The sequence below is a fragment of the Colobus angolensis genome, unplaced genomic scaffold (assembly GCF_000951035.1).
Source record: "Colobus angolensis palliatus isolate OR3802 unplaced genomic scaffold, Cang.pa_1.0 Scaffold70, whole genome shotgun sequence".
Lineage (NCBI taxonomy): Eukaryota > Metazoa > Chordata > Mammalia > Primates > Cercopithecidae > Colobus > Colobus angolensis.
In genome coordinates, this window is record NW_012120710.1 from 1012825 (window position 1) to 1023188 (window position 10364).

Below are 10364 nucleotides of genomic sequence, written 5' to 3' on the forward strand. Positions count from 1 at the left end.
CTCTGGAGCTCTTTCTCCTTCTCTACTTCCTCGTCCTCTTCCCACTCCTCCTCTTCTTTCTATGAAGTTAATAGAAAATTGGTCACAAAAGAATACTAATACTTCAACCTATCCACCAAATTCTAATGAATGTTTCAAGAAACAAATTGGTTATGAGATCACAGTTTATCACATGATTTTATTATAAAAGGATAGAAGTAGAAAAATAAACATATTAGAAGAACAGAGAAAAGCATAATGCCTGTCTCTATCAGCAAATAAACTTTTGAGCTACATAGAACATATTCATATATAAAAAATCCAATGTTTCATTTTTCAGTTTCTACTCTCTTATTCACAAATGATAGACTTTTCTTGCCTTTCATAAAAAAGATATATAAACCAAAATGAGTTGATACTTGAATATAGCACATTAATTATAGAGAAGTTTACCCTTCACTCATTTTAAAGATGTCTTAAAGCTAAAATAACTAATTTAGTATGTCATCAACCAAAGAATGCCTTCATTCTGTTTAATCATAAATGTGGCTAAGTTAATTTTTATACATACTCTTGAATTATAAAATTAAGATATTAACTACTTTCTCATTTTCTTCTTTTTCAAGAGAGCTGATTCACATGAAGAGGTAAGATATTTTCATTTACTGGAAAACTTGCTAATTAATTATATATTGAATCTTTGATCTTTTATTTTCTTTTTATTTCATAGAAACATCATGGGCGTCATGGGCACCATGAGTATGGAAGAAAATTCCATGTAAGTGTTCTTCTGATAATGTGCACTCTGAATAAGTTTTCTTCTCTGACTGTCTATTCTCCTAGAATAATTGATAGTTATCTCTCAAATATATGTATATCATTAATTGCTAAAGTGTACATTGATTTCATTTATTTATATTACAGAGGTTAAAGTCACAAATATCTTGTGTTCTAACAGCCTCTCAATGGAAACTCTATTCCACTCAGAATAAGTCAATTTTCAATTATTCTCTGAGAGCTTACGTATCTTTCTTTTATAAATAATTACATTGACCTAAAGAATAGTTCCTAATTCTATGAATAATTCCTAATTCTATGAAGTATAACATATGCCTAATGAAGCATAACATATGCCTAATGAAGCATAGAGGCTACCCATGTAATGTGGTAAGTTTCTATCTTCTAAATATTTAAGGATGATAAAGTTTTTAAATTAAACTTACTGTGCTAAATTAGACAGAAAATTGTATTTCTTTAATGTTTTTCTAAATGTATGTATAAAAATCTCATATTATTTTTCACCTCTAATATCAGTATGAATAGGGCTTCAAAAGTTCTCCTTACTAATATAGCAAGTATACATATTTAAAAAGCACCAAGTAAAAAGATGCATAAAAAGGGATGAGGACTGTTTGTGTTAACAGCAGTGGATATGAAGGAATGTAGGAGTTGTAAGAGAAAGTAAGCTCATTAAAAGAATGAGATAAAGAAACACCACCTAAGTTGGAAACGGTAACTTTCTCCTACCCATTATACTCAATGTTGGGAAAATAGTAACTTGTAGGTAATGTTATAAAGAAGATTTAAAACCTATTTGGAGAGGTTGCCTATAATCAGTGTTCCAGCATTTATTATTGCCACAAAAATGTCAACACACAGTAAATACTTTATCATTTTTACTTGCTTTTAAACACTTTTCTGATAAAAAAGAAAAATGTAAAAATTTGAAAACATCTATGTAGATAACACACAAGATCATAAAAACTTAAACAATCTAAGTTTTCAGTGACAGTTTTTGTGAAACATTTGTACTGTCATTGTCTCTATTCTCTGCAATTTGCTCTCTCCTTTTGTGTGTATGCAGGAAAAGCATCATTCATATCGAGGCTATAGATCAAATTATCTGTATGGCAACTGATATCCTCAGTAATCTTTGGTCATGATTATGGAGGTAAGCTGACTCTAGTTACTTTTCTTTCTAGAAGTATCAACAATGACAGTTAAAACAAGAAAAATCAGGAAAAAAGCCATTAAGCCAACAACCATTCCAGTTTAAGAAATGTAGCATGGGTTAACTCCTTGAAGTGTGCTGATTTATATAAATGCTTCTGAGTTTGTAGATATGTGGTGTTATTTCTGAGGTCTCTGTTCTGTTCCATTGGTCTATATATCTGTTTTGGAACCAGTACCATGCTGTTTTGGTAACTGTAGCCTTGTAGTATAGTTTGAAGTCAAGTAGTGTGATGTCTTCAGCTTTGTTCCTTTTTCTTACAATTGTCTTGTGTATATGAGCTATTCTGTAGATACATATGAAATTTAAAGTAGTTATTTCTAATTCTGTGAAAAGTGTCAATGGTAGTTTGATGAGAATAGCATTGAATCTATAAATTACTTTGGTCAGTATGGCCATTTTCATGAAATTGATTCTTCTTATCCATGAGAGTGGAATGTTTGTGTCCTTTCTTATTTCCTTGAGCAGTGATTTGCGGTTCTCCTTGAAGAGGTCCTTCACATCCTCTGTTAGCTGTATTTCTAGGTATTTTCTTATCTTTGTAGCAATTGTGAATGGGATTTCATTCATGATTTGGGTCTCTGCTTGCTATCTGATCTTCAACAATCCTGACAAAAACAAGCAATGGGAAAAGGATCTCCTAGTCAATAAATGGGTACTGGGAAAAGTGGCTAGCCATATGCAGAAAACTGAAACTGGACCCCTTCCTTACACCTTATACAAAAATTAATTCAAGATGGATTGAAAATTAAATGAAAAACCCAAAACCACAAAAAGACCCTAGAAGAAAACCTAGGTGATACCATTCAGGACGTAGGCATGGACAAAGACTTCATGAAGGAAATGCCAAAAGCAATGGCAACAAAAGCCAAAATTTATAAATGGGATCTAATTAAACTAAACAGCTTCTGCACAACAAAAGAAACCATCATCAGAGTGAACAGGTAACCTAGAGAATGGGAGAAAATTTTTGCAATCTACCCATCTGACAAAGGTCTAGTATCCAGAGTCTACAAGGAACGTACACAAATTTACAAGACAAAAACAATTCCATCTAAAAGTGAGCAAAAGGTATGAACAGACACTTTTCAGAAGAAGATATTTATGTGGCCAAAATGTGAAAATAGCTCAACATCACTGACTTTTAGAGAAATGCAAATCAAAATCACAGTAAGATACCATCTCACACCAGTCAGAATGGTGATTATTAAAAAGTCAAGAAACGACAGATGATGGCTAGACTGTGAAGAGATAGGTGGTGAGAATGTAAATTAGTTCAACCATTGTGGAAAACTGTATGGTGATTCCTCAAGGATCTAGAACCAGAAATACCGTTTGACCTAGCAATCCCATTACTGGGCATATACCCAAAAGAATATAAAGCATTCTACTCTAAAGACATATGCCTACATATGTTTATTGCAGCACTATTTACAATAGTAAAGACATGGAACAACCCAAATGTCCATCAATAATAGACTGGATAAAGAAAATATGGTATGTATATACCATGGAACACTATGTGGTCATAAAAAGGAATGAGATCCTGTCCTTTGCAGGGACGTGGATGAAGCTGGAAGCCATCATCCTCAGCAAACTAACACAGGAACAGAAAACCAAACAGCACATGGTCTCACTCATAAGTGGGAGTTGAACAATGAAAACACATGGGCACAGGGAGGGGAACAGCACACACCAGGGATGGAGGGTAGGAGGTGACAGAAATAACATAGAGAACTGATCAATAGTGCTGCAAACCACCATGGCACACGTATACCTATGAAACAGTCCTGCACATTCTGCACATGGATCCCTGAACTTAAAGTAAAATAACAAATAAAATTAAATAAAAATGCCTCTGAGGGAAAGCTTCTGTTCACTACTGTTAGGAGACAGAGTTCGGGGTAGGGGAACCCCTACGTTGGTATCCTGACCCTGACAACTTGTTTCATGACCTTGAAGTGTTCCTAATCTTCTCCAAACCTCAGTTTTATAAGCAACAAATACATGTTATAATAATACTTAAGCTCTTTATAGAATTTGTAAGGCTATTGAGAGACATTATAGAGAAGCCCTTGATCTGGAAGTCATATGGTTATGGCCATGGGCTTCTCCGCCACTAAATCTGTACCTGGTTGTTATTTGAAGTTTTCTGTCTTAAATGTAATCTTTGGAGAAGATGCACAACCGCCATCAGGGAACTCATGAGAAATTAACATTCTATGCTTAAGTAATTCTAATGAACAATGGCTATAGGATTACTAATAAAATATCAACAAGGAGATGGGAATTTTCAAAGAAATAGGAAATGGTAACAATGTCCTTTTTAGAAAGTCACTTTTATTTATCTATATTTACAGCATAAAATGTTTCAAAATCTATGAGATATTAATATTATACTTCAAAATAAGGCAATATATTGGAGATAAAACAGTACTGTTCTACAATTCAAATTTTAAATAGTTCAAAAGATTTCAAATATTTTTCAAATATTTTTAAATGCATTGGGAAATTTTACTCTTATTGAATTCCTGCCCTGTGTGATACTACAAAAGCCTGATCTTGATCCTCCAGATGTTAGATAATTGCTGACGACATTTAATCAGGGGAGAATATAGTTAAAATATTATTTGTGGGAGATAGATGAAATGTGGAGGCTATATTTAAGTGCTAGAATAAAATAAGGTGATGGAAAACATCAAGAAAAATTTAAATTTATATTGCAGATGCTGAATGATAATTTTTATTTATTCTGATACCCACTTCATGAGTCTATTCTGTCTCAAATATTATTTTGGTCCCTGCATTATAATAAGTAAAACTATCTAAAAATAAATAATTTTCTATAAATAAATTTTCTATAAATAAATATCTATAAATACATACTTTCTGCCAGGAAGAGTATAAATGTATTTACAGGAGTATCAGTTTGGGAGATAAAGTGTTATTTTCTTTTTCTTCACAGGTTTGACTGGCAAATTCACTTTTTACTGGTTTATTGTCATTCGTCATACTGCATCACACTACCGCTGCTTTTTGAAGAATTATCATAAGGCAATGCAGAATAAAAGAAAGATCATGATTCACTGAATTCCGTGTTTCATGATACTTACCTTCCTAATTATCATTTGATTAGATACTTGTAATTTAAACTGTTAAGCTGTTTTCACTGCTGTTTCTGAGTAATAGAAATTCATTCTTCTCCAAAAGCAATAAATTGCAAGCACATTATTATGTGTATGCTCTTTATTTCTCTTTTTTATATTTACATATATATTTACTTCTTCACTTTATTTTCCCAGTTCGAGTAGCACTGACTGTAGTACTTTATACCATAGCCCTTTTGAAATGATATTTTTAATTTAGCATGTTATATTCATTTTATCTTACAAACATATGGTCCACAATCACATCTAGATTACTAGACCTACTGATGCGAAACCTTGATTTGCCCCTGGTGTCCTTTGCCACAGCACATTTCTTAGCATTGAACATTCTCACATTAACTTATCTCAGGCCCTACACGCCAGCAGATAACCCCTATGTCACTCCACAGCAGTAGGCAGGCACTCAGAACACAAACCATCTAATGCTCTCTATCGGTGTGTCAATATATTCATCAAACACAAGTTTATTGAGTGATACCAACGGTCACTCTTTCAAATGCTGTAGTTATAGAAAGACAGTTAGAGCCCTGTTGTCAGAGCTTTTACACTGCATTTGGGGGATGCAGACAACAAGTAAACAAATAACACATGACTCAGGTAATAAATGTGTTACAGAAGTGTAAGGCAGGACTAGGATATAGAGGCAGCCTCAAGTAGGATAGTCAAGGATAGCCTCTCTGGTATGGTGACCTTTTAGAAAAGCTGCCAATTAAGTATGGGGGAGCAAGCATGAAGAAAGACATTTTCAAGCAGAAGAAATAACAACTACAAATCCATTGTGAATTTTATGAGTTGTAGAATAGTTTTTTCCACTTCTGTGTAAATTAATGTTGGTAAGTTCTTAGGAGTGGCATTGAATGTGTACATTGTTTTGGATAATATCGCCATTTTAATGATATTAATTCTTCTAATCCATGAGCATGGAATGTTTTCCATTTCTTTGTGTCTTCTGTGATTTCTTTCAGCAGCATTTCGTACTTCTCCCTGTAGAAACATTTCACCTCCTTAGTTAGACATATTTATAGGTTTTTATTTTTTGTGGCTATTGTAAATGAGATTGTGTTCTTGATTTGGTGCTCATCTTGCACATTACTCATGAACAGAAATGCTACTGATTTTTGTGCATTGATTTTGTATCCTGAAGCTGTAGAGAAGTAGTTTATCAGTTCCAGGAGTCTTTCCAAAACTTTAGGGTTTTGTAGGCATTGAATTGTATTGTCCATGAAGAGAGAGAATTTGACTTTTTTTCCTTTATGGATTTTTTTATTACTGTAACTTGTAGATTGCTCTTACTGTCTCTTTCAGTATTATGTTGAATAGGAGTGGTGTGATTGGACATCTTTGTCTTGCTCCAGTTCTCAAGGTGATTGCTTCCAGTTTTTGCCCATTCAGTATGGCGATGGCTGTGGGTTTGACACAGTTAGTTCTTCTTATTTTGAGATATGATCCTTCGATGTCTAGTTCGTTAAGGGTTTTTATCATGAAGGAACGTTGAGTTTTATCAAAAGCTCTTTCTGCATCTGTTAAGATTATATGATTTTTGCTTTTAATTCTGTTTATGTGGCAAATCACATTTATTGATTTATGTATGGCCAACCAATCTTGCATCTCTGGAATGAAGCCTGCTTTATCATGGTGAATTAACTTTTTGAAGTGCTTTGCTATCGGTTTGCTACTGTTTTGTTTGTTTAGGATTTTGCATCTATGTTCACCAAGTATATTGTCCTGTAGTTTTCATGTGTGTGTGTTTCTTTGCCAGGTTTGGTGATTCTGGCTTCACAGAATGAGTTAGAGAGGAGCCCCTCCTCCTCAAATTTTTGTAAAAGCTTCAGTATGATTGGTGCAAGCTCTTCTTAATATGTCTGGTAGAATTAAGCTGTGAATCCATGTGGTCTGGGGCTTTTTTTTTTTTTTTTTTGTAGATTTTTAATTACTGACTCAACAGTGAAACTAAATATTTGTTTCAGGTATAAATTTCTCCCTGGTTCAATCTTGAAAGATTTTCGCTTTCTAGGAACTTATTCGTTTCTGCTCGATTTACTAGTTGTGCTCTTAGAGGTGTTTATAATTGTCTCTGAGGATCTTTGCAATTTTGTGAGCTTAGTTGTAAAGTCACCTTTGTCATTTCCGTTTGATCTTAGTTGAATCTTGTCCTTTATTTTTTCTTTATTAATCTAGCTGGCAGTTTACTGATCTCATTTGCACTTCAAAAAACTAACTTTTGATTTCATTGATTTCTTGTATGGTTTTTGCTTCCAAGTTTCATTTACTTCTTCCTGGAGATCTACCTACATGTGGAGTAGAGAGGGCCTCACTGCACCACGACCTATGCACAGGAATGGTGGGGTGGCTTAGGCTGTTGATCCAGGCAAGACTGTGTTCTCAATACCTGGAGATCTCCCTGAGGGTGGAGAGGAAATGAACCCACTACACCACAATCTATGTCCACAAAGGGTGTGGTGGCTCAGACTAATGTTCCAGGCAAGGAGTGGCTCTAAATGCCTGAATTTCTGCCTGGAGGTAGAGCAGAGAGGGCCCTACACACCACAATCTTGGGGTAGCAGGAGAGGGCACCTAGTAATGATGCATGCAGACTGGTTCTAGGTCAGCAGTCTTGCACTTGCAGCATGTCTCATCAGAAAAGACAAACAACAGCTCTAGCAGCTCTCCTCTGCACCATGATTATGAGGTGGCAAAAGCACAATTCTGGTGCCTAGTTTTCCAGGGCTTTCCATAATTCTGCCTATGAAGGTTCTTAACCCACTCCAGAGCAGGCACTTTAAACTCTGGCCTGAGACTCAAAAGCCTGCACAGCCATGTTCTCAAGTCACCAAAGAATGGCTGACTTTGTATTAAAGTCCTGTATGTAAAGCACCTGTATTAAAGGTGGCATCCTGCCGTCAGTCCTGGGTCTGTGAAAATGTCTGCAGATTTTCCCTTCATAGTGTCTCATAACCTCTCCCAAAGTTAGTTTCAAGGCTTGGAAGAAACAAAATGCTCTCCTTTGGGCTAGGTTGCTCAGATCCTCACTAGAAAGATGAGTCACAGAGGGAGGCCCTCTGCATCTCTCACATACTGGGGCTTCACCCACTTTGGTCAGCAGAATGTTATCATGGGGTATGTTTGCACTTGTTCTCCTCTGTAGGACCTAAGGTGTCCTTCCTGATTCCAGTACAATCTCACTTTCCTCCTTGAATTAAAACTCAGAGACATGATCTTTATGAACTATCTTACTATCTTCAAGTGTCAGAAGCATGTCAAAAGTCTCTACTATGCAACCTGAAAAAAAAAAGAAAGAGAAAAAACACAACTCACTTTATTTTCTCTTTTTATTTTGTGTTTGTTTGTTTTGTTTGTTATTATTTAAGTTCTGGGATACATTTGCAGAATATGCAGGTTTGCTACATAAGTACCATGGTGGTTTGCTGCACCCATCAACCCATCATCTACATTAGGCATTTCTCCTAATGCTATTCCTCCCCTTAGCCCCCACCCCACAACAGGCCCCGATGTGTGATGTTTCCCCCACTGTGTCCGTGTGTTCTCAATGTTCAGCTCCCACTTATGAGTGAGAACATGCAGTGCTTGGTTTTCTCTTCCTCTGTTAGTTTGCTGAGAATTATGGTTTCCAGCTTCATCCATGTCCCTGCAATGGACATGACCTCATCATTTTTCATGGCTGCATAGTATTCCATGGTGTATATCTGCACATTTTCTTTATCCAGTCTATCATTGATGGGCATATGGGTTGGTTCCAAGTCTTTGCTATTGTGAATAGTGCTGCAATAAACATACATGTGCACATGTCTATATAGTAGAATGATTGATAATCCTTTGGGTATATATGCCCAGTAATGGGATTACTGGGTCAGATGGGACTGCTGGTTCTAGATCCTTGAGGAATTGCCACACTGTTTTCCACAATGGTCAGACTAACTTACTAATTACTAATTTATCTTTGTGGTGTTCTCTGTATTTCCTGAATTTGAATGTTGGTCTGCCTTGCTAGGTTAGGGAAGTTCTCCTAGATAATATCCTGAAGAGTGTTTTCTAACTTGGTTCCATTCTCCCTGTCACTTTCTGGCACACCAATCAAAGGTATATTTGGTCTTTTCACATGCCCTCAAATTGCTTGGAGGCTTTGTTCATTTCTTTTCACTCTTTTTTCTCTAATCTTGTCTTCTCACTTTATTTCATTAATTCAATCTTCAATCACTAATATCCTTTCTTCCACTTGATCAAATCGGCTATTGAAGCTTATGCATGTGTCACGAAGTTCTTGTGCCATGGTTTTCAGCTCCATCAGGTAATTTAAGGTCTCCTCTACACTGTTTATTCCAGTTAGCCATTCGTCTAATCTTTTTTTCAAGGTTTTTAGCTTATTTGCGATGAGTTAGAACATGAACCTTTAGCTCTGAGAAGTTTGTTATTACCAACCTTCTGAAGACTACTTCTCAACTCGTCAAGCTCATTCTCCATTCAGTTTTGTTCCCTTGCTGGCAAGGAGCTACAATTCATTTGGAGGAGAAGAGGCGCTCTGTTGTTTTGGAATTTTCAGCTTTTCTGCTCTGGTTTCTCCCCATCTTTGTGGTTTTATCTACCTTTAGTCTTTGATGTTAATGACCTACAGATGGGGTTTTGGTGTGGATGTCCTTTTTGTTGATGTTGATGACATTCCTTTCGTTTGTTAGTTTTCCTTCTAACAGACCTCTCAGCTGCAGGTCTGTTGGAGTTTGCTGGAGGTCCACTCCAGACCCTGTTTCCCTGGGTATCACCAGCAGAGGCTGCAGAACAGCAAATATCGCTGCCTGATCCTTCCTCTGGAAGCATCGTCCAAGAGGGGTACCCACCGGCTTGAGGTGTCTGTCTGCCCCTATTGGGAGGTGTTACCCAGTCAGGCTACACAGGAGTCAGGGACCTGCTTGAGGAGGCAGTCTGTCCATTCTCAGAGCTCGAACACAGTGCTCAAAGAACCGCTGCTCTCTTCAGATCTGTCAGACAGGGAACTTTAAGTCTGCAGAAGCTGTCTGCTGCCTTTTGTTCTAATATGCCCTGTCCCATGAGGTGGAATCTATAGAGGCAGTAGGCCTTGCTGAGCTGTGGTGGGCTCCGCCCACCAGTTCATGCTTCTTGGCCTCTTTGTTTATACTGTGAGCTACTCAAGCCTGAGTTACTCAAGCCTCAGCAATGGCAGACGCCCCTCTTCC

General features: G+C 36.6%; 1 long non-coding RNA gene across 1 annotated transcript; it reads left to right on the forward strand.

Annotated features, from left to right (window-relative positions):
* Positions 1–744: 744 nt before the first annotated feature.
* LOC105501247 lies at positions 745–5221 on the forward strand. The gene is made up of 3 exons (XR_001000159.1): positions 745–757; positions 1844–1930; positions 4956–5221. It is a non-coding gene; the product is annotated as an uncharacterized LOC105501247 (long non-coding RNA).
* Positions 5222–10364: the final 5143 nt, after the last annotated feature.